General features: G+C 38.5%; 1 long non-coding RNA gene across 2 annotated transcripts; it reads right to left on the bottom strand.

The window, feature by feature from the left end:
- Positions 1 to 8,234: 8,234 nt before the first annotated feature.
- On the bottom strand, positions 8,235 to 24,430 carry LOC121038197 (uncharacterized). Of its 2 annotated transcripts, XR_005794220.1 has the most exons (6): positions 24,325 to 24,430; positions 24,109 to 24,215; positions 20,679 to 20,927; positions 14,787 to 14,844; positions 10,773 to 10,778; positions 8,235 to 9,961 (listed from the first exon to the last, which is right to left on the bottom strand). It is a non-coding gene; the product is annotated as an uncharacterized LOC121038197 (long non-coding RNA). The 2 variants fall into 2 exon arrangements; XR_005794221.1 differs by lacking the exon at positions 10,773 to 10,778.
- Between the last annotated feature and the right edge of the window lie 1,465 nt (positions 24,431 to 25,895).

Here is a 25,895-nt window from a genome sequence, read left to right as displayed (position 1 = left end):
GGCTCTACTTATTAACATCTGTTACCTTTTTCTTAGTATATATATTCATCTTACTATATATATACTCATATATATATATATTCATGTCTTTTACATGTCTTTTTCATTTTACACTCATATACATTCATATATATATTCTCATATATGTATTCATATATACATATATTCACATATATTCATATATATACATATATATTCACATATATATTCATATATATTACATATATTCATATATTCATATATACATATATATTCATATATATGCATATACATGAACATATATACACTTATATATTCATATATATGCATATATATGAATATATGTGTTCATATGTATTTATATATATACATATATATTCATATATATGCATATATATACATGTATATCCATATGTATTCATATATATTCACATATATATTCATATTTTCATATAATTCATATATATTCATATATATACCCCTACATATTTTATATATATATTCATATATATACTCCTACATATATACATATATATTTTCATATATATTCATATATATTTATATATGTTTATTCATATATTCATATATATATGAATATGTGTATTCATATATATATTCATATATACACATTCATATATAGATTCATATATAGATTTATATATTATTCATGTATTATTCATATATATTCATATATATGTTCATATGTATTCATATATATATTTATGTATATATATTTATGTATATATATTCATATATATATTCATATGTATATTCATGTGTATATATTCATGTGTATGTATTCATGTATATATATACACATATATATTCATGTATATATTTTCATATATATTCATATTTATGTTCACATATATACTCATAAATGTTCATATATATTCCTATATATTCATATATATACTCATATATTCAGATATATATTCAGAGATATATATTCAGCAGTAACTGAGGTGATGAAGGCCGCGGCAAGGGCAGCTTTTTCCCTCACAGTGGGGGAGACCAAGGTTGTGGTGGTGTAAGGTGAGCAGACTGGCCCCCGCCCCCTGCTGGTTGGATGTGGCAAGGCTGCCGTGGTGCCTGCCTGGCTCCTGACCCCGCGGCTCCCCCTCTGGCTCCTGCCCCCCCCTGCCCCCGGAGATGCCCGGGGCCAGGCCCTGGCCTGGACTTAGACCACTGCTGCAACCGAAGCCGGGGCAGTTGGAGGAGACGGGGTGCCCCATGGGTGGACTGGCCTCCGGGGGGAACATGGAGCCGGGACTGCCCGTCAATGTGCGCGGTCCAACGGGGCCTTCTACAAGGGCTTTGTGAACGATGTCCACGAAGCTTCTGTCACCATCTTCTTTGAAAACTGGCAGAGTGAGAGACAGATTCCCTTTGGGGATGTCTGGCTACTGCCTCCAACTGACTGTAATAAAGAGATCACAGAAGTGGATGAGGCTGAGGTTTATTCTCCACCCAAGGAGCAGGAACCTTGGGGCTGGTGGCTGGCCAGGGTGAGGATGATGAAGGGAGATTTCTGTGTCATCGAATGTGCTGCCTGTGGTGCCACTTACAATGAGATTGTCACCCTGGAGCGGCTGCGGCCAGTCAATCCCAATCCTCTTGCAACCAAAGGCAGCTTCTTCAAGGTGACCATGGCCGTGCCTGAGGATCTCAGAGAGGCCTGCTCAAATGAAAACGTCCATAAAGAGTTCAAGGCAGCACTGGGATGGAACTGCATCTTTCTCAACATCACAAATAGTGCGCTCTTCATTCTCTCAACCACAGAGGCCCCGCTGAAGCCGTCGTCCCTGCTGGGTGACATGCATTTTCTAAGCCTGCGGCCTTAACTGCTACTCATGTCCTGCAACAAAGAAGCTACCAAACACCTAGAGACAAGTAAGCAGCTGGTGGCAGCCTTCCAGTTCACGGTGCGAGAGGGCGTAATGGGACTGGTGATGGGGACTCACGGTGCCAACATCCAGCAGGCCTGAAAAGTACCTGGGGTGACGGCCATTGAGTGGGGTGAAGAGACCTGCACTTTCAGCATCTATGGGGAGACTCCTGAGGCATGCAGCTCGATGGAGAAAAGTGGTTTTCAGAGGTGACGGCTGGTTAGTATCACCCAGGAAGGCTGTGCAGCACACAGACATTCTGATTCAATTCTTACGTGATGAGGCCCAGGCATTGACATGTTCTTCACATCATTGAGTGTCATTGGCAAAGGGGAAAAAAACAGGCTTTGACAAAAGATGCAGCTATGTTTGAATCAGTGATTGCTCACCTACTCTTTCAGTCTCCTTGGCTTGGCAGTTACATATTGTCTTTTAGCTTTAGTGTCCCTACCTATAAAATGGGATGATAACACCTGCTTTACAAAGATGTGAAGTTTAAATGAGATGACATTCCTCCTAGAGTGGTCATTTAGTATGTAACTATTGTCGGGCATCGTTTCGCTGTGTTCCCTGTTCGTGCCTGGTGCAGATCTCAAGGACACCGACAGCTTTGGAATTGATAAGGGAGGGAAGTTGGGCAATAACGGGCCCACTTGTCTTCTTCTTGGCTTGTAGTGGTGCCACAGAATTATTAGTAGTATCGTCTTAGTTTGTCTAATCCTCAATGTTCAATTTTGTTTCATTTTCTTTGCTGGAAACGCGGACTTCATATCAGCAAATATGGAAAAGAATGGAGGTATCATCTGAATCTAGCTGCATGTCATCCTGAGTCATCCTGGTCAGAGGACGCTCATTTTTACAGTTTTAGGAAACTAGCACACATTTTTTTTTTTTTTTTTTTTTTTTTTTTTTTTTGCAAGCTTCTAGGTCCTAGAACACCATTAAAAATTTTTCCTGCTAATAGTTAATACCACGCCTGGCATGTAATCAATGCTCAAGAAATATATGTCTAATTGAACTGAGATGGTCCTTTTTTGCTGACCGTTTTGTTTGTCTCACTGTTCCCACTTGGTAGGCTTCCAAGAGTTTCAGATGAAAGCTCTGCTTAGCAGTAAAAATCCAGGTGGCTATTGTTCACAATAGCAACACTGGGTCCCTGCCCCTTTGCTCTTCAATATTAATTGTACTTTTTGACCTCATTCAGTTGGTTCTATTAACCCTGCCTGGTTTACTCACCCATTTGTTTCTAGTTTGAGACCATATGGCATATATTTCTTCTTCCCTACTTACATCCCCATGTATATATTCTCTTTAAACCTCAGAATATCCCTGGACCGTCACCTATTTTCTCTTCTTTCCTTTTCAGAAGAATACACCCTCTCCCTTGACCCTCCGCCACACACACACACACACACACACACACACACACACACCAGCTTTTCCAGGTCTAAAGTCCTCCTGGGACTCACTAAACATTGCCCCTTATGCCTTTGCTTCTGGGGGCATCGACTAATGCTTCTTGCTGTGGAACATTTAATTTATCCGTTTTCATGAGTGCCCCCTGTTGTGCCTTCAGATATATTTGGTTTTCTCTTATTTTACACACACACACACACACACACACACACACACACACACACAAATTTGATGTCACTAAAACTTCTCCCGGTCTTGACACCACCTTAAGTTCTTGTATTTTTCACTCTTCTTGATGTCTTATTGTCTTTGTTCTCCTTTTTCTTTGTGACTCCTCCTACTTCCTCTCTTCCCTTATTTTATTTCTTTATTTCTTTGTTCACAGATACTGAAATCATAAGATTCAATTCTTATTTATTTACTTGTCTCTCTCCACATCTTCTTATAGCTTTTATTCATTCCTATGATGTTAAATTTTGTATCACATGTGCTGTTCAGTTTCTTCTTTTCATCCATATCAGTTTGCCTACTGGTCTATTTGAAACACAAAACAGTAACTCTATGCATGATCATGAGAGTGAAAATTAATGACCTCTTTCTTACTATAATTTTCTGAACCAAAATCCTACTGCCTGTGGGGCTTCATCATGGCGTCTAACAATGTGTGAACCACCAAGCTTCCTCTCTTACCCCTAAACCTATGCTCACCAGTGCATCAACGTTCTCTTGGTTTCTTTGCTTTGGTTGCTTGGACTCACCCTTTATCTCTTCCTCTCCTCACATAATGTGTATATCTTATATCTCTTTCATAATGTTCATTTCTTTTTCATCTTCCAATGAATACTTTTTTGTAAAACTCCTGTTTGTAGAAGGATAAGAGCGTCTAATTGTTTTTTTTTTTAGCCAAAACCTTTGCTCATTTTAGTCTTCTGGGACGTGATTTTTCAAGTTATTCTTCCTGAGAACACAATCTATTATCTTCCATTCAAAACCATTGTTAATGATTTTCTATTACAACACAAATACTCATACTGATTAACCAATCACTTAATATTCTCTACCCTCTCTGCTTTTTCTTCACCTTCATAGAGTACCCACTTCAAGAGATCCTATTTTCCAGCTTTGTCAACTATATTTCTGCGTCTCCCATCCATGATCCATAGCCACCCTTCACTGTAGTCCAGGTTCAAGTCCCTGGTAGTCCCAATCCTCACTAACCACCCCAGCCTTACCTGAGTCACAGAGCACTTACTCACTGACACGCTGGTTTTCCGGAGGCACCTGATATATTTAATGGTTTAGTATATGTATCTTGCCCGTGGAATGAAATGTAAATCGCTTGTTGGTGGGGAACACATGTGAGCCCAGATATGCTCTAGGTAGATTATCCAAGGAGTTCTCTCTATTAGCCAGACAGTGAGAATCAAACAAATATTTGTTGATCCTGGTGATTTTTCATTTTTAAACTCCAAGTAGCGTAACAACTAAACATAAATGGTGAGTATTGCTGATTAGCCTCTTGAAATAACTGTTTTCCTGAGTGAATAATAATGAGTGTTCTGCTGGTGCACTGATAAAGTAAAAGAAAGAGTGAGAGAGCTAGAGAGAGGGAGACAGGGAAAGAGAGAAAAACAAGAGAAAATGAGAGAGAGAGAGAGAGAGAGAGAGAGAGAGAACGATATTCTTTCTTTACATGGTTTAAATAGGAGAAGCTAAAGTATTTGAATTTTTTTTGTGTTCCTCAAATATAAGCAATATAGTATTTTACTCAAATAACACACAGGCCCAGAGAAAAATAAACATTAAAATACTTTGATTTTCTCTTCTGTAGAGATCACATTTTATATACTGTAGGAGAAACTCCCTTATCACTTTATTTTTGTAGCCCAGTCCTGCCTGGAACTGTGGTGCTTCTATAGGCATTATAGGCATTGACAATTATATACCGTAGTGCTTCTGTAGGCAATTGACAGTTACAAGCCACACATTTACCCAAGTTAAGTGCACATAAAAGAAAATCAGCAAAGAAGCGTATTAGACTGAATAAGGTGGGTGAGTACTGTTTGCCTGTGGCAGTTGCTTGGCAGAGTCTCTCCTGTTCTTCTTTCTCTTCCTACACTTTTCTCCCCAGAACGTCTTCCTTCCCTTGGATCAGAATTCATTTTCTTTTATCTAGCCCCACTCTGTTACTCTTCCTGGCTATTTCCTAATCTGGGAGCAAGCCATCTATTTCCTTTTCTGATTTTTCATAATTAAACTGGAAAACGATCCACTGCCCCAGGGCCCCTGAATAAAACCCCACAAAAGCAACGTTATCTTTCTGCTTCACCCTTGACACTTTAAGGAGGGGAGCCTGGCCCGGCCCTCTGTCAAGAGCGTGGCGGGTGCTGTACTGGGGAACTGACACTTGGGGCTGGGAACAATGCCTGAGGCCCACTGTGTGGGGCTGCGAGCCTCCCTTCACCACTGGCCAGCCTTCTCCAAATGAACCCGTTCTCTGCTGAAGGAAATCACAACCCGCTAATGTCTTTTCACTTTTCTGTTAAGCATCAAAAACTCAAGAATTTATACAATCTCTAGTTGACTAGACATTTTCCTCTGTGGCAAAGTGGTGCAAATAAATATGAATCCTAAAACATTTCAGTTTGATGGATAGTGACGGTACAGCTCCTGGATTTTTGTCACTAGGAGCTGCTTTTATTGGCTCTCTCCTCTGGGATTTTAACATCCAACCGTGAATGATAAGTCATCTTTCTCCCTATCACCCAAAAAGAAAATTTGAGCACTTTATGCTCACTGGGGGTGGGCAGAATATAATTAATTCATGGTTTTACCATGCAGCGACCTAACTCAACTCTATCTCTGGGAAATAAATGACATCCCAGGTGGTAATGTGCTTGCTGCTTGAACGACTTACTTTCTCTGTGTTCTTTGCCTAATCACCCTGGTGACCTCGGTATCTGACCCCCATCTTACCCCCCCCCCCCCCCCAGGATTCACAAACTTAGCAGTGATCTTTAGGTATTCTCAAAAAGCACACACCAGATTATGGTCACTTTCAGAAGTTTTATTGTTGCTCTTAAATCTTATTAATCAAGTATATGAAATCTTGGCCTTTGTATCATGTTTTTCTCATAGATTCCTTTGACTCATCTAGAAAGAGTCACATTATATTTATATATTTTGTTAGATTTTTTCAAGGTATGTATATATTTGCTTAGTTTAAAATGCATGAAAAAGATCTGTAGATTTTGGGAGTGCACTAGTGAATTAGATGGAGTAACTAATTGATTATCATGGGAATGAAAGCATGAACAAAATGAAAAATAAGATATTTATTATTAAAGGTTAGTTTAGTTTCTATGGCAAGTGAAAATATTACTCAGATACAGTTCAATTATTCTGGATAATCAATATCCAGATGTAGGAGGAGACGTATTTTAATGTGAATTAGATATAATCAATTTCAGACTACATACATACATGTGGTAATATATGCATGTACTGATGAATGGAGTTTTTAAACTATCTGATTTAATTTACTCTTAATCTACTTTAATTTTCTGTTTAGTGGTAAATCTATTATTCTCTGATGCTAATGGCAATGCAAGAATTGGGAACAAAAGGCTTTGGTTGGTTCTCTGTTTTATGAAAAGAGTTCGAACTTCAACATGCAAATGACCATATCTTTTGTTGCTTATACAATCTGATTTATGCCTAATTGGTGAGGAGCTCCTATGGACATTGGTGGTTTGGGCTTGTAATATGAAGAAAATGGTTACCCAACATGTGCTGTTGTTTTTTAATGTGGGCATACATTTAAAATTCTTATGGCTTTCCCTCTCCTCCCCCCACCTCAAAAAGCAAAATGCATTTAGCTCTTAGCTGAAGAACGCTGCAGCTGAAGCAAGCATCTCCTAGATCACACAAGCATTAACATCCACGGTCATTGTCTCCGCTGCTTCCCACTGCAGCTTTATATAATAAAACAAGCCGCGTCAAATAGGCAAGGCTGTAATATTAGGTAAAATCTAATTTCAGTTTGGTTATCATATAGTGTTCATTTCCCTAAGGGAGGGGAAAAAATTAAATTTGTAAGCTTAGGATTCCAGCTGAAGTAGTAGAAGGTATGAAAGGCTTCCCTCTGCCTTTTATTATTCACTTTATGAATTAGCCTTAGTTTACTTGTTTCGATCGGTGTCGACATATTTCTGAATACTATTAGCATAGCAATCAGGGCTGTTCTCAGGTTATTGAATGGTGTGTTGACTTCCGAAATAAATAGATATGCAGTGTGAAGGGCGAGCTGTCACTTTAGGAGAGCTTTCCTGATCTAAATTAAAAGGCACTTCTAATTGAAAACTATAATAGCAGGAGGGTTAGAGAGACAATGAAACTGCTCAGTCCCTTTCAATTTTCACAGGATTCTGTTAGTGACTATAGAAGAAAAAGTAAAATGAAAATATTAAATTACAAATTGCAATTTAAGTAGCAATATTAAATTATACCTAAATAGCCATATTGCTGGGAAGCAATTTTAGATGCTTGATTTAAAGACTCTCAGTGCATTTGAGTTTTTGCCATTATATTCTGATTTATCGATGTTATTCCTTAACATATAATTCTATGTTTACACCAACAACTGCGTTCTTTACCTACGAAATAAGAAATCCGTCTTGAAAGACTTGATTTTGCACTTTGTGCTACCAGTTCAGTGTTGCATTAGTGTTTTTGTATCTTTTACCACACCTGAAGGTATACATCATGGATAGGGAAACTCAGGACAATTTTATAAAATCTGAGATCATTATTCAAGAGTTGTCTAAGTGAAATATTTTCAGAAATTAATAACGGCAAAACAATTATGAATTTAAGTTATAGATAAAATTGTTAGCTATTCAGTTATGTGAATAGCTACCAGCTGTCTGAGTCTATATATTTTGGTCCTTTAAGGGTTAAGAATTGAGGCCTGTCTATAGCTCATTTCTATAGTAACAGCAAGACTGAGACTTTTTATGGGCACCTAATAATTAGAAAGTGCTAGAAGGTATAACAATATAATGAATCAAAACTGATAGACTTGTGGGTTACCATAGAAACATGTATAATTATGATAATCGGTCCCTGGCGTACCCTCAGAATCGTATACATTCAGTTAAATGCAATAAACATTAGGCACTATTTAGTGAGCTGTGATGCAGATTAACAGTGTGAGATACAGGGAAGCTATGAATAAAATTGCTGTACAGTTTATCTCAAACTAATTTCCCAGATTGCTTTAATAGATGTAGTGTGTGGATGTGAAAAATTGGAAGTGTATTTTTGTTAGTGGTAAAGCTAACAAAGATAATATTTCATAAAGTGGCTGGCTGATTGTTAATTTCAGTGCCGATCAAAATGGGCCATGGCACATTATTCAGTGTGGGATCCCAGAGCCCTCGGAGCAAATGGCAGATTGGGCCTCCCTTTGCTGATTTATTTCAAAAGTAAATTATAAATCTTTTTATGGTTGTCCATTTTTCTTTAACCTTTTCTTTCCCTTCTCCTACCTCCCCATTTTAGGGGTACTTTTTACAACCCTGGAGCGAGGAAATCACGTAAGTGAATGTTCTCTCTAGGTCCGATCCAGGAAAAGGCAATAATTCCTTCTGGCTCCTCTGCATACCCAGCTTTTATTTTTCCTTCAGCTTCCAGATTCCAAACCTGCTGGGCCTTAGCACCAGCAAAGGCCCATGAAACCGCCTCAATTCCGTTGTAAGGTGGGGCAGATAATTATGTGTGCATTGCGCATGTGCTTGTGCAGGGGCGATAGGGGCGGGGGAGGCAGTGTTAGAGGATGTCTGTATTTTAGCGGATTTTTCCTGTTTGCTTACTGAGAAGGTAACACACCAACTTGGAAGACCTCAGACTATTCTTGGAGGAATAAAAGAGATGGGATAAGGTGATGTGGGATGAGAACAATATCAGAATATTCTGACCCATGAAGCAAATGAAAATGAACAGAGAAGCTTCCAAGCTGTGTGTGTGTGTGTGTGTGTGTGTGTGTGTGTGTACGCGTGTGTGTGTTTGCATGCGCACACACAGGTCTAGATTATCAATATTGCCTTCCTCTGCCAATGCTCAGGATCACCTCTCAAGCATATTTCACAAGAGAAGCCTGAGAGTTTCCCCTGAAGTGGGTGGGATGAGAAGCCAGACATGCGTGCATGAGATCTGAGAGCCCTTTCCTCAAGAGCCGAGCTTCAGGATGAAATTACACAAATGTGCTGCATTATCTCTTGTACTAACTTTAAAAAATAAAATAAATGAAAGGCGTTTCGGGGGAGAAATGTTTTTCCTTGCCAGCTTCAGAGCTTCTCTTAGACATGACAGTTTAGCTGGGTAGGTCTTTTCTTCTGACTTAGTGCTGCCACAGTCGTCTTCACAGGGGGGCCTTTTAGAGTCCTGGCGTGCACATCAAGCTTTTCTTCTCTCCTTTGTGATTGTGTTACTTTCTGATACTATAATGGTGCTCTACAAAAGATTCCAGTTCCTGCCTGGCAGGAATTGAAGTGTGGAGGGTGTGGGGGAGGGAGGTTGGCCACATTCTCTCTATAAGCTTAACTTTCACCCCCTTATTTCCAGTATCCTCTTCCAAAGACCCCTGGAAAGCATTTTCATTTCTCTCTCTCTCTCACCTATGGCAAAAATATATATACATATTAGTAGGATGGTGAATAAAAACATGCTATATAACCTTTCTTCTCTTAAGTTCATTTCACACCATTTATCTTTTATTTTAATCAAATTTCAACATTCCTCCTCCTTCACAATTCAATCTAGTGACATTTGGCAATTACCATTTATCCCAACATTTATGGTATCATTCCACAATGTCTAAACATTTTTTATAGCTTGTTTTATATACACATATGTGAATATATTAATGAATTATTCAACAAATAGACAGCCAGGATCTACTTACCAAGCACATACACATATGCATACATAACACACCTAAACATTTATGACATTATATTTGTGGGGTTGTGCATGTATGAATGACAACTCAATCTGTTAAAAAAAAATTCAATGAAGTAAATTTGAAGACCTAATTGGCTTTATTTAATGATTCATGAATCGGGCAGCATCCCATCGTAGGAGATAGAAAGGAGCTCCAAGAAGCTGTACAGAATGGAAGACTTTTGAAAGTAGTGGGGTGAGGGAGAAAGTTTAAGAAGTTTCAAGTGGAGTGTGGGTTGTTTCAGGCAAAGTCACCTTCTTTTGGAGGAAGTCAGGGGTCTATTAGGCAGATCACCTCACTAGTGCTGACCAAGTAATTCCAGATTGATGGGTTAAAGGTTACATTCCTGAAAAGTGACATTCCTGGGAAAGGTTGAAATTGCAGTTACATTAGGTATTAAGTCTTTGACATAGGGCTTAGCACAAGTGACTCCATTTGGACCTGTTTTGTTTTTTTTTTTAACAATCTTTCCCTTTTGATCAGACTCTCAGCTTAACTGAGAGATGTGATCAACATTTAAGGAATTTGCACCACTCCCAGCTGTAGTTCTTGTAGCTTTTACTGATCCTCTGTGTGATAATCATAGGTTAGGTCATGACATTTTTTGCTGAATATCTGTCATATTCACGGGTCATGACTTCAAGTTTACATTTTTTTTTTTTTGGAGTTAATCATTCTCTTAATTCCTTTTTGACTTAAGGGAATCATTTGCTTAGTGGACACTTATGGCGAACATCCATTTAAAGCTTATGAAAAACTATAGTGCACCTGGGAGATTACTATGATTATAGGTGAGATAATTCCCAATGTCGGGAGTGCACTTTGAAGTTATGACCTAACGAATCAAAATCATGTAAGTCAAAGAAAAACCATCTTGAAGAACTCACTTTTTTAAGCCAAGTGGCTTGCTCAGTCATCTTATGTAATTCAGTTTCAACTTTCCCAGAAGTGTTATTTTTAAAAGGCCTCTTACCTCCTGCCTTTTTTTTTCTTCCTTAGTAATTGCCTACCTAAAGCTTACTTTTTAAGGAGATGACCTAAATGAGAAGATAAGAGTTCCTTGGGAAGACCAGGTAGAACATTTACATCTTAAAGGCATAGGGAAAGAATACAAATTCCTCCAACAGGGACTTTTGTTCCCTAAGGCCAGAAGTTTTACAATACCACAAGCCTTTTGAGATGAATAAGTGAAGTTAATCGTGAAAAAGGATAGACAGGTTTTGACTTGCTTCTAGAGCTGCATTTGTGTTCTTACAAAGATCTCTAGGATGAGGATAAGTGGTTCTAATTCCTCAAAGAATTGGGTTGTAACCTGGATGATATCAAAGGGCTGACACACCCATATAATTATGTTGGAATACTTTTTCTTTCCCTCTGAGTACATTTAGCTTAGGGGAGAAGGTTTAATAAAATTTCATATTAGGCTCTGAATATCAGCTTCCAATTTGGCCAAATATCTGATTAACCCTTTCAAATATCTTCTTAGGTTTCAGCTGAGACCACAGTAAATATTTCCTTCAGTATTAAACAACCCCATGGACCCAAGACGGATTTGCAAAGAGGGTGGAAAATCTACTGTCTTCATAATATCTAGAGGTCCTCCCAAGGATCAATAACCAATGGCCTGGATTTGGAAAAGAATGGACAATGTGAAATTTTATTTTTCTCTCTCGACCAAGCAGGTACTGTACACAGAGATCTGGGGAAGCTGACTCTGGTGAGAAGTCACCTTCAGCTAGCTTCTGATGGTTTTTCTAGGATCTCTCATCTGTAGGTTCCGAGTGAGGTTGAAGTTAAAAAGTGCAGCTGTGGTACCTACCAGAATTTGGCCAGTTTTTATTTTATCACTAGTATCTACTAGAATTTGGTCGATTTTGTTTTATAACTAAGTTTGATTTTAGTTTTTCCTTTGCTGTTTTAAGGGAGTAACTGGTAGCAGTTTCCTGGAGAAGCCTTTAGAGTCCCATCAACTCTGGGCAGGGCCTATACGGGGGCTCTCACTTGGGTGCAGATATGAGGGCATTCATGTTAATGTTGAAAATTTTGTATAAGCCCTTTGAGGACAATATTTTCCAGTGTCCCAGTTTATTATAACTGAGATATCAACCAACAATCAGTGTTTTATGGTGGACTCCTGGGGGCGGGCAGCTGTTATCTTAAGTGCCTAGTCTTTGGAGCTATCCAGTTTGACTGACTTTTGTTTACAAGTTTGTGTATTTAAATTTTCGTTAGCCTATTGTAACAAGTTTTTAAATTTAGCTACTTTGGAATTTTGAAAACTTTTGGAAGTTTCTGTATACCAATAAAAGTATGTGTCCCATCTGGTTTGTTTCACTTGGGAACACTTGCTTTCAAATGCAATTCTTTAATAAGTGATCTTGTCTAATTGGAACATTCTCCATAATAGCCATTGTAATTCTAAGTTTTTAGTAAGACTTTGCCATTTTTGTAGATATCTACAGTTTCTGGTACTACAGCTCATAAAATAAGCTGGGGGCTGCCTGAGTGGCTCAGTTGGTTAAGCATCTGATTTCAGTTCAGGTCATGATCTCATGGTTTGTGAGTTCGAGCCTCGCATCGGGCTCTGTGCCAATAGCTCAGAGCCTGGACCCTGCTTCAGATTCTGTGTCTCCCTCTCTCTCTGCCCCTCCCCTGCTCACACTCAGTCTCTTAAAAATGAATAAACATTTAAAACAAATTTTAAAAAGCAGGTGAGCCAGAAGGTGTGGCATATTCAACTTTTTGGGATTTAAGGATATTTATTTATTTGTTTGTATGCTAAGACTTTGGGTTTCTCAGAGCCAAACTAATACCCAAAAGGTATTTGCAACTGGGTTGGGAATTGAGTGATGTTTTACAGTGTATCTCACTGCAAGGAAATTTTCTTGAGCTTGGTCAGTGTGACCTAGTGTCAATCTAATCCATTCTATGACCAGCTTATTCTTATAGGGGAGATTTTGGGTTAGGTGTCAGGCATTCTAACAGCTCTTAAATGCTCAATTCATGCCCAACACCTTTCGTGGCTTTTGGCTTCTGAGATTCCCATTGGCAATAGCCTTTACCTCATGTGTACATTCACAGAAACCAATAGTGAGTAAAGACATGGGATTGTGTATATCAGCAGCAACCAAAGAGACATTATTGGAGACTGGCTAATAGAAGGCTTACATGCATTACCAGCAATTCCTAACACAGAACTGGGGGTTGGGAAAAAGATTGAACCAGGAGACCCCAAAGAATGGGTAGTATGGACTGATTACAAACAAATGAGGATGTGCAAACTAAAGACTGAACCACTAGCTATCTCCAGGGTGAAATCTGGGCACAGGAGGAAGGGGTGGGGTTTCCAATCAAATGGGAGTTGTGGCCTAAACTACCAGCTAGAGGCTTGGGTTCTGTGTGTCAGCTCAAGCTGACCTGCCTGGGACAGGAAAGTCAATCAGATTGGGAGCCTTGACAAAGAGCTCAGGACTGAGAGGGATTTCCTCAAGGCCCTCGGAAACAGTGAGAAAAGTTTTGCAGATACCATGCCTGTGTTTTTCGTGATCCCCAAAGCTATTAGAAGTCTCATTTGGTCCTGCTACTGCCACCAAGTTCTGTTAAAAAACAAAAGTCAACTGAGTAAATGTGCGGATCTAATTGTCTTTTTTTTTACTGATTCATGAATCAGGCAGCATCCCATTGCTGAGTAGAAAGGAGCTCTGACGGGCTGTAAAAAATGGAAGACTTTTGTAGGCAAAAGTGGGACAGCAAACGGTTTAAGAAGTTTCTAACAGAGAGTGGATTGTTTCAGGCAAGGCCACTTTCCTTTGGAGGAAGGCAAAGGTCTATACGGCAGATCACCTCACTAGTGCTGACCAGGCAATTCCAGGTAGATTGGTTAAAGGTGGCATTCCTCCGAGAGGTTGAAACTGCAGTTAGGTAAGGTGTTAAGTCTTTGTTTGCTCACATGGAGCTTGGCACAAGTGACTCTATTTTGAGACTGTTGCTTCTTTTTTTCAACAAATTCCAGATTATTGTTTTTTTTTTTGTGGGGTTTTTTTTTGTTTGTTTGTTTTCGTTTTTACAAGCCTCCTGAAGTACTTGCTATGGTAAATCATGAATATACATTACTATGAAATATATGATTATGGTATTTTATCTCCGGAAAAACCCCATTAATTTCTCTGTACCAAAATAAGAAATTGTATTTTTCTGCTATCTGAAGACATACTCATGCATATATATGGGCTGAATAAGAAACTCACATTAGCGCACTTAACAAATATTGATTAAATGTTGATTATAGTCAGGGCACTATTAATCTTATGGGGAGCTGCAAAAGTATACATTATGATGCCATCTATTCATGTACATATTAATTTACAAATAGTTTGGTGCACTGTTGCCAACTCTTTCAATAAGAAAAGCTGGAAACAGCTTCAAATAAAGCAAGTTTATAAGTCATTTATTTTTTATTTCACCAAATATGTATGAAATGTCCACTATATAAGGAATACATTTTGGTGGTGGAGATTCACACATGAACAAAACTCCCATCCTTTTGTAGCTGGTATTCTCATAGCAGAAAATAGAAAAAAAATAGGCAAATATTTACCAAGTGATGATAAATGCTATGAAGTAAAATAAAACAGGGAAAACTATGGGAAACAGACGAACCAAAGGAAGACTTTGAACTTGCCTTGTAAAACTGAAAATGCCCAGATGCTAAAGTATATTTTAAATAGATACCCTAGTGTTAGTATTTAAAAAAAGGAAGAGGTAAAAACTAACATTTGTTGAATATCTAGCAGGTGCTTGGTACTATCCTAGGTTGTTCTCCCCCCCCCCCCCCCAACCCTCCCGCCGTGGGCCATTTTCTGCTTATATCTGCCCTGAAAAGTAGGCAAGTATTACTATCTATAATTTACAAGGAAGGAGGAAGAGGAAATTCAGTTGCTAGCCCAAGGTCACACAGCTGACATGCTGGGATTTAAACCCAGAGCATCTCATCCCAAAGCCCATGCTCTATTAGAAGCACCGTGCCTCTGTATATTAAGAACAAAGAATAATTAGCATTTTCAGCACTGCACAGATATTTATCTAGCTTTCTTTATTCTTTTTATAGCTCAAGAATTCTATTTCTCTGAGAGAAGAAGGGAATAATAACTTCACTGAGTACATTCTAACCCAACCACACGCTGTTTCACGAAGGGTTGCTTTCTCCCACCACACCACACACACCTCTTATCCTAAGCTTTCTTATTCAAGCCCCCGAGAATTTGTAAGGTAGAAACTCTTCCACATGGTTGAATCTCTGCAGCTTGTTTTTAGTTGGGTACTGTTGTGGTGAATATACTTTTCATTTTTTGTTACACTGTGTATTACGCTTTTAAAGAAAATTGTTTCCATCCTGTAAAACCGATGAAGACTTCTAGAGTCTTGTCTATTTGAGTATCCTGGCTCCACTGATTCAATTGAACTTACCAATGATTTTGACCAAAGAAAAGGAGTTTGATCTTTCTGAATGTATTTACTATTTGTTTAGTTGAATAGTTGGCTGCTTTAGTTGAATGGTCAGTATTAGCAATATTGTTTAGCAAGATTTTTATGGAGAAGAGCCTGAAGTTTGTTCATAAGGATTCTGGAAAGGAGAGAGGATAGTCTGCTGCAACACTATAGATAGATCAGCATTTTTCTTCCAAGCATGAAGATATATGTGCATTTAAAATGAATAAAGCAATTATACTATATTCATACAGCACATATTCATCTTTGGACACAGTAATCCTCATCCCTGGGGACTTTATCTGATCAACACCTGTGACCTATGATAATACGTGAGATTTAACTGATATTTTTGGTTTACGTGATTAAAAAACATTGAATGGTTTAATTAAAAAATGCAGTAAAATGTAAAAATTGTGGAGCATTTACCTACATAAACACATATACATCCTCTTTCTTTTGAAGTTTCATCTAATCATCACTAATGGCCAGTATGATGATACACTTAAAATTAACTAATGTTTTGATAAACTTGACTAAATATGCTGTTTAGTTTGATACCCTGGCCATCTAGATGCTTTATAAAAGCATAGACTTTTTTATAAAAATGGGTAGCCTCAGATGTATATAAGGAATAAATAAATCTTATTCAAGAAAACATTCTTAACATGAATTTCCTGCTTTGAGTTTTAATTCTTTTCTAAATGACTAAGCAAGGGGGAAAGTAAGGATTTCTGCCTTGTTTACTTGTTATTTCCTCTGTTGTAGTATGAAAGTCACATTGTCTTATATCTTTTTATATTTCCATTTACAGAACTTACGAACAAAAAGCTTTTTCATACAGTTGCTGTAAATAGCAATTAATTCCAATGATTACTATGAATTTGCATATGGACATTTCTGAAATGATGTTTGATTATAAAATGCCAAGTATCCCTCATATTATTCTGTTTGGTAAATTGGTAATAACAGCAGTGTTGTGTAGGAAAGAGGATATACAGACCATCCTGTTTTGGCCAAGGTTGGCTACTCTGGGTCAAAACTGCTGCTATTTTGTCACGCTTTTTTCAGTAAGTTCTACTTTCAATAATTCAGTCAATGGCAGCTGGGCTGGTTTAGAATTGTTGATACTGTTAGATGTTAGAAAATGACCATTCATGGGGCGTTGGGTGGCTCAGTCGGTTGAGCGTCCAACTTCAGCTCAGGTCATGATCTCACAGTTTGTGAGTCCGAGCCCCGTGTCGGGCTCTGTGCTGACAGCTCAGAGCCTGGAGCCTGTTTCCGATTCTGTGTATCACTCTCTCTGCCCTCTCCACCTCATGCTCTGTCTCTTTCTCTCAAAAATAAATAAACATTTAAAAAGTTAAAAAAAAAAAAGAAAATGACCATTCATATAATTCAAATATCCTATAATACGTTAACTAAACACTGATATAGCCATTCAGTGGAATGTTAAGAGACATATTACAGAAACATTGTTTCATGACTTGGCAAGAGGTACATGTCCTGTTGTTCAAAGAGTAGATTAAAATAGGATGTAGAGAGTTAGCACATATGCATATAAAGAAAAAAATAATAACTTGGACAAACAAACACAAATATATGGAAAGTAGAATTAAGAATTTTTTTGAAATTTCCCATTATAAGCATCTATTAGTTTTTAAATGTTTATTTAGGGGCGCCTGGGTGGCTCAGTCGGTTAACTATCCAACTTCAGCTCAGGTCATGATCTCATGGTCCATGGGTTCAAGCCCCACATCAGGCTCTGTGCTGACAGCTCAGAGCCTGGAGCCTGTTTCGGATTCTGTGTCTCCCTCTCTCTCTGATCCTTCCCCGTTCATGCTCTGTCTCTCCCTGTCTCAAAAATAAATAAACGTTAAAAAATAATAAATGTTTATTTATTTTTGAGAGAGAAAGAGAGAGAGAGAGAGCAGGGGAGGGGCAGAGAGGGAGACAGAGGATCTGAAGCAGACTCTGTGTTGACAGTAGACAGCCCAATGTGGAGCCTGAACTCACAAACCATGAGACTGTGACCTGATGTGATGTCAGACACTTAACCAACTGAACCACCCAGGTGACCCTTACTATTTTTATATTAAAATACAGTTTTCAAAGCAACCAAAAATGTTTTTCTATATTGTAACATCAACATATGCACACACATACATGTGCGATAAAAAAGTAAAAGATTAACAAAAGTTATCTCTGGATTGTGAGATTACGTTTGGTTTCTTTATTCTTTCCTGTCAGCTCTAGGTTTTCTCCAATACCTGACTTTTGTAATGAGAATAAACAAATTATTCAAAAAAACAAAGGAAAAATGGCATATTGTCTAATGGTCTAAGCAATTTGTCCCACTCTAGGTCCCAGAATATGATGACCCAACTAATGAACCCTCCCCCCCCCCCCCCCCGCCCTGTAGAAGACCCTATGATACTCATAGGATATCATGTTCTCCAACACTGTTGGGACTTTCCTCTTCCCTACCACGGGGGGCTTTCTGTTCACTGGTCCCTCTGCTTCCCTTTCCCCTTTGCCGGTGGCATCAGTCATGTTGGCAGGAGATTGCTTCTAATCGTAGCCACTGATGTTAGGCACAGTTACTGATTTGAAACACTTTCTAAACTACAAACTCCAGTTACTCCTTTGTGTCATTGAAATGCTATATGAAAACCATTCCCCCTCTACACACAATAAAGTGTAAAAACTTAAAATTAGCTGACGGAGACGATTGAAAAGTAAAGAAAGGAAAACGGGCCCAGTTGTAGGCCACGCAACCCAGAGCATAACGATTCATTAACTAACTCCTGTATTCTGAATGTGGTCAGACCATTAGTCACCATTTGGTTTCTGAGTTGGGATACACTAACTCTTTGTATGAGTTCTTGATATGGTATAAAAAAATAAAGATTAAGCAATGAGTTAGTTTTTTTGAATCAGCAATTGTTTTGATACTCGGACCGCCTCTCATAGATCAAAAAGGAAAAAATAAAGAAAGAAAGAATAAAGAAACCACTTGAGAGAAAAGAACTACCAAATTTAACTTATTGTTTGGTAATCATCACAAAAACAATTAAGTTAGCATACGTATAGACTCTTAGTGTAGACACAACTTAAAAATAATCTTTCTCTAAGAACTGTATGTGTCTCTATCTTATACAAAAGCTAATCTTCTCCCTGTTTTCCCCTTAAATGACAAAACTAATATTTTCGCATGCCCTCTTTTTAACTGTGACTTTTGACACAAGTCATTGTATGGAGAAGGAGAATGAGTCCAAAGAGGAAGTGAATGGCGAGCCACCAAAACGTCACTGCTGCTTTCGGCTTTGCAAGTTATTTCTGTGACTGTAGCTCCCACTTGTGCTCAGAGCAGAGGCCACGTCTCCTTAATATAATGAGATAGCAAACTGTACTCTGTTTCATGTCTTGGAGGTCTGGTAATTATTACCAATTATCATCTTGCTCAGCCATCAACAACTGGTAGCTATAAGCTATGCTCCTGCCTCCCACCAACCCTGTGGCTGTAGAGGGGGAAGAAGTATGCTATTTGGTGGATATTTCATATTTGGATCCCAAAAAAGACATTAATACACTGGGAGGGGAATCCAATAGGGACAAAATGGATGTTAGACTTCTACTTTACAAAGTTTTTGTCTGTTCGTTTGTTTCACGTATTGATTCAGGAATTTATTTTGCATACTGACTAAAACTTTTTGAAAAGGTTTCTCTTCCCAATTGTCTCAAATTAGTATTTTTTTACATTAAAAAAAATTTTTTAAGCTTATTTATTTATTGTGAGAACAGAGAGTGCATGAGTGGGGTAGGGGCAGAGAGACAGAGGGAGAGGAAGAATCCCAAGCAAGCTCTCCGCTGTCAGAGCAGAGCCCAATGTGGGGTTCCAACTCACGAACCCTGAGATCATGCCCTGAGCCAAGATCGAGAGTCAGACACTTAACTGACTGAGCCACCCAGGTGCCCCAGTATTTTTTTTTTACTTTTAACTATTTGTCCCGTTTTGATTTTTTTTTCCTTTTCTTTCTTTATTTTCCTTTTAGTTTTCAATGCCTTTTATCCTGGAAGGGTCTAACAGTCCTTCCCATTCAAGTCAAGTAAGATAATACTAGTGCCATTACTGCTAGTAATACTGCGGCAATAACAACTATAACAAAGTGTGATTATTATGATGTGTCAGGCACTCCTTTAAGAATTTTAAATCACATAGTCATTCAACTCTGACATCCAATCTCTAAGATAGGTCCTATCCCCAACTTTGTACTGTGGGCACCGAGGGTCGGAGAAGTTAAGGCACAAAGCTAGCAGGTGAAAGCTGCAATAGCAACTTGGCAGTCAGACTCTTGAATCAATACTTTTCATGATTCCATACCGTGTCTCAAGGTTAAAGTCTCAAACATAGTGCCTTGTGTAGAATTGCTGCTTAACAGCAGTGGATTGAATCTAATTATCCACATTATTACAAAGAGTATCACTACCTGTAGTGATAAATTCTGAAGGTCCTTCTATGCATAGTTCTGAATCGTCATTTACATATTTGAGTTTGGATGGATTTTTCTAGCCTCTTTTTTTTGCTGGCAATAGTAAATAAGACTTGCCATTTATGGAAGCATAGGTTAGCTTCTCCTCTTTCCTACGTATCGAGCAAGAAGCAGGATAGGGAAGAGATGACCTTGCACATGTAAACTTATCCAACATCTTGCTTTTCTAGTTCAGTTCATAAACATCCATTTTAACTGTTTTCAATTAGTCACTTGAGCAAGGATATCATATAAGCAGTGAAATCCTGGTTGTTGCTCTTGAATTTCTCCAGCACCAAAGGCCTAAGAATCCCCGTGGGTGGAGCTGGTGGCTCCTTCTGAAGCAGAACCTGTCTTAACTTGAACACCTACCTGGTCTAGGAGGGCCTGAACTGCACCACCGTCATTGTTGTCTGCTGCCACGTGGGGTCATTTTTGTAGACTGCAGTGTCTGAGAGACGCTATTCTACTCAGCCAAGTTGCCTGCCATGCACAGATCTCTGCCAGTGTTGCAAGACTGCCACGTTCCAGCTCTCTCTAATTCACACACAGGCTTGGCCATCGTTCCCCAAGCTCCAATGACCGTGCCAGAGTCACTGGGTCAGTAGAAGCTTCCAGAATCTGGCATTAACAGTAGCAAATGAACAAACATACACAAACTCTGTCTAATGAACACTTAATCCCTTGTTGCGAGAGCAGAACATTAACCTAGATTCTTCCTTGTCTCCCGGTAATTGAATTTTAGGACCATTATCGCTCTTCCTTGCCATTGGACCTTAAATGGAGCATCCACATTCACCCTAGTGATCTCCTTCTATCTGAAGATTCTGAGCATCTTTTGTAAATTGCTCATAGTTTCCATTCTCTGTGTATCAAAGGGGATATGGACATTTTGGTATGGAATTCTAAAAAAAACAAACACATTCTTGAACATTCTTTTTCCATTGTCCTCTCAATACCAGGTGTAGCTATTCACCCCTTATAATTACATAATTGAGAAAAAAAGCTTTTAAGAAAACTCTAATAGGCCTGTTCCTAGTGATCAGAGATTTCCATGCATAAAGCCTGAGAAGACTTAGCATTTCAACTAATAATTCATTTGATTTCTATTTGAATATGACAACCCTCCACCCCCAAGTCTCTTTGATAAAGTAGGAAATAATTACAAGAGCAACAAATAATACAGCCACCCCAAAAGACAAGTGAGCTAACATGTATCTCATACCTAATGATGTGCTGGACATTGTTTTGGGTGACTGACATAGCTAGCAAGATTCCCTACCCAGCTCTGAAGTGTGTATATGCATGCACATAAGAACACATGTAGATATGCTTTTGCTACAGCAAGAGAAATGCCCCAGAAAGGAGTGGTTGCTACTGTAGGAAAGGCAGGTGTAAATGCCCCGGACATAAATGTAGCCACCCTTCAACTAGTGTGCTCTGATTAAGAGGGGGAAGTCAGACCTTTTGCATTTCAAGGAAGCCAGCAAATCCAGAGTTTGATAAAGGGATGTTGCCAGGACTCTGGATCCATGAGATGACAGGTGCCTGACCCAGCTATGGCTTTACCGTCTGAAGGTTTACCTGCCCAAAGAGGGCTGTGCAAAACAAGAAGAAACTTGGGTGCCAGCCTCACTTTTAGTGGTATTAATCACCCTTTTGATTAATAACAAGTTAGTGGCAGCCTTTGTGAATGTAGGCCTTTCTGATCTTAACACCCAGGTTCGGTAATGTAATAAAGGGACAGCAAGTAGGTTCTAACTCAAGGTTTAATTCTGATCGATTGACAGAAAACTGCATTTAACACTGTGTTAAGGATTCTGGTGTCACTCTCAGGGGCCACTTCCAGGATGACCCCGGATGTCTGCCATAGACCAGGGAGGAGAGTGGAAGTATTTGCCCTGGACATCTCCTCAGCAATGCTGTTGGAGACTTTCCAACCCAAACCAACAGATCAGTAGCAGCAAAATGTTCCCATGCTGGCTGTCTTCCAAACAAATTAACCAGATTATCTCATGTCAGCAAGGTATAAAAAATGCAATCCAAATGTCATTTAGAGCAAAACTTGCTTTTGACAATTTCTATTAAAAATGCACTCACTTCTAGGCAATTAAAAAATAATAAGCCCTATCTAATACACGGACATACATTGCACTTGAAGCTTTCCTGCTTTTTCTTTTCTTGCATTTTTTTGTTGAGAGGAAAATTTGCTAAATGCAGAAAGACCCTGACAGATATTTGTGTGTTTTGGGTAATATCTTGTAATAGGCTGTAAGGGATACAGTCAGATGAATTCCTTTTAGGAAAACGAATGCAATGGGAACACAGTGAGGTGATCCATTTCAATTTGGGAAATATCCTGAGACAATTCTTATAAAATATGGCAATTATTGTGGGGTTAGGAAGCTGGAAATGCAGATTCTCTTGCAAGAAGTGCAAACAATTGTCTGGAACCTCACAGCAGAGATGTGCACAAGAAGCTGGGTTGAAGGAGACAACACAATGCAAGTTCTGGAAACAGACAATTGGCAGGAAAGCACGGAAAAAAAAAAACACCTTTAAACATAATAAAACGTAATTCTTTTTCTGCCTTAGGAATTATAGAGCTCAAAATTAAAGTTATTGGTGTTTTTCTGCCTTACTTTAAGTAGTTTTAAATAACAGGAAATTCACTGTTACAGTACATCCTCAAGCTATTTAGACAGTTTGTACATAAACCTTTTACTGTTTAAATCTCAGTGCTAGATTTGTATAGATATTCAGCAGAGGTTCTTAGGAGGTTACAGTCAAAACATTACACATTTGAGTTTACAATATTATTCTAAATAGAATTCAAAACACAAGCAAAGAGATGGTGCTGAGGGATGAAAGAAAGGAAAACCAGGAAATAAGGGGTAAGGGAGAATTACAGTCTTCGACCTACTAATCTCCATCAGCCCAAAGAAAAAGTGGGAAGAGAAGAAGGAAGGAAAGAAGTAAAGAAAGAAGGCGGGGAGGTAGGGAAGGAAGGAAGGAAGGAAGGAAGGAAGGAAGGAAGGAAGGAAAGAAGGAAGGATGGACAAGCAAGCCAGGAGGGAGCAAGTGGAGGGAAGAGAAAGAGAAAACCACACAGTTCAAGTTGCTTTCTGTGATTGCTTCTAAAATCATGTGAAAGCAGAATGTAGAGGCCAGTGGAACTTGAGCTTGTATCAGGGAAGGTTAAGTGCTATAAGGAACAATCCCAAATTCTCAATGGCTTAATACCATAAAGATAAATTACTTGCCCACATTATAGCCTATGTGGGTCAGGGAGCCCTGCTATGAACAGGAGACACAGGGACTTGTGTTCTTTTCATTGTGTTTTTCTCATCTCTACAAGCTGTAGGAGGGATGGTACAGTGAGGATCTCACAAGGGGAGTCCTGGAAGTGGCAAATGTCCTCTTGTCCGAAACAGAGTCATATGGCCCCCACCTAATTAAAAACTGTCTTGGAAACATTGTTTAACTCGATGTCCTGAAAATGGAAACAGATTTGGTGAACAGCTAGCCAGTCTGTTACAGTATGATCACTCCAGTGTAAGGACAAATAGAAGCAAATGATGGGGAAGGAGAGCTTTATTGTCTATAGAAGTGGAAGTGTCGTTTATTAAAATTTTTTGACTGGCATCCTCATAATAAAAATGTCCACATCCATTAAAGAATGGCTATGGCCAAGAAACTGTTTAGATTTCTTCCTAGGCTCTTTACCATTCAGTGGTATATTGCATTTCTTGATGAATGTCAGCGAGCCCTTTTGGGTCATTGTTCCTTAGAAACCCCTTACCTTTCAGGGGTGATGAGCCCTTGCCCTTTTCTGAGGGCTGGAGTTGCAGGAGAAGTCCAGGTGCATTGGTCCATGTCACCACTCAAGGAAATGGGGGAGAGACTTTCCTTGGAGATGACATAAAATAGTTTCTTTTTGGCTGAGTTATTTTGGGTTAGTGTGTATTCTATATATTAAGACAACTTTTTTTATGCCTACAGTTTGGTAATAACTTACCTTTTGATATCTTACTGACTCTTCACTGGTCTCATACAAGTAGATATATTTTTTCTTGGAAACATTTTGTGTTTTTCTTCTTTAAATAATCTTCCCTAATTCCCAATCATCTAATAATGGTAAAAAAAATTTGAAGGTTTCATACTTCAAATCAAAAGTTACACTTTTATATTCTTATAATTATGTGGAAGAGAAAAGAGAATGCAATTACTAGAGTAAATTTAGCTTTTGTATGGAAGAAATCTATGGTAGAACTATAATTATTATAATAGCATAGTAAATATACAGATCGTAACTTGCAGCTACTTTTCAGTATAATTATTATAGTGTTGCTATTACTAGAACCAATTTACTATCGTTTTACTAGGCAAAATATTAGCTACTCTATTTTTCATGTAATAACTACGGTTTGTTATGGTTTTATGACAAAACTAGAATGCTATTATAATGAATTTTATTACGTTGTACTTCTAAGTGGTAGAGAGGGACTTTTAGCTTATTTTCTAGCTTGGCTATACACTTATGTTATGACTTAGAGTATGTTTACTAGAGTTTCCTTCATATGTGTTTTCCACTGTGGAAAAAGAGATATTCATTAAAAAATCCTATTAGAAAATATAATCTAAAACGCAGTCCTCATTAATTGCAGTTAGATTCACTTCATGGATTAACTGAAGTGAAATATTAACCTTCTCCTATTGAGCATATGTTAGGATACTTTCCTTCACTACAAATGAATTAAGTTACTCACAATAAAGAATATATTTGCTCTTGAAAATTAAATACTGAAAACTAGATCAAGTCCCAGGAGTCCTTTATCTTCATTACTCTTTTGCCGTAAACTTTTTGCCTCGTGTCATCTCTCTGAGCTCAGTTTCCCCCTCGTGAATATCTGCATTAGTCATCAGGTCATCCAAAGATGTTAAGCTTCTATGCATTCTAAAGAAACACAAAGGTATCCTTGGGATCATTTATGCTATTAGCCACCCATTTCAAGGTACTGCTGCATTACTGGTTATAACCAATGTTAGTTAAATAGCATGATTAAAAACAAAAGTGTCTAGTATCATGCAGTACAAAAAAGCTGTTACTGCTTTAATTGTCTTAGACTTTCCAATGGCCACATGTCCTTCTGGGAGTGTTAGTCACTTTAGGCTCCACTGATTTTTTTCTTTCTTCTGTATTCTAATAAATTACTACTCTGGGAAAACAAATAAAATAGTAGATTATTATAAGACCAGTGACTCTCCATTCTTTCTGACAAATTTGGAGCCATCAGGAAGAAAGGATGGAGATGGAGAAATGTCAAGATAGCAGCTACATCAGTGAAAAGTTTTATTGGGGAAGTGCTTTGGATCCATGGCCAAGTCCCTCTAAGATTCACGTCCTAAATAATCTTCTCTCTGCTCCCCAACACTAGTCTCAGGCAGAACCTTAAAGTGTCCCTGACTAGGCAGGCACTTTATATACAGCAGGAAGATGAACAGGAACTTTCTGAAGACAGGGTGCTCTATAGCGATTAGGGGGACTGAGTCGGGCATGCTTGGGTGCTTCTTTCAAATGTATCGATC

This window comes from Herpailurus yagouaroundi, unplaced genomic scaffold (genome assembly GCF_014898765.1).
Source record: "Herpailurus yagouaroundi ecotype Mexico unplaced genomic scaffold, PumYag 165, whole genome shotgun sequence".
NCBI lineage: Eukaryota > Metazoa > Chordata > Mammalia > Carnivora > Felidae > Herpailurus > Herpailurus yagouaroundi.
The sequence above is the reverse complement of the archived record's forward strand: the minus strand, read 5'-3'. Positions and strand labels throughout refer to the sequence as shown.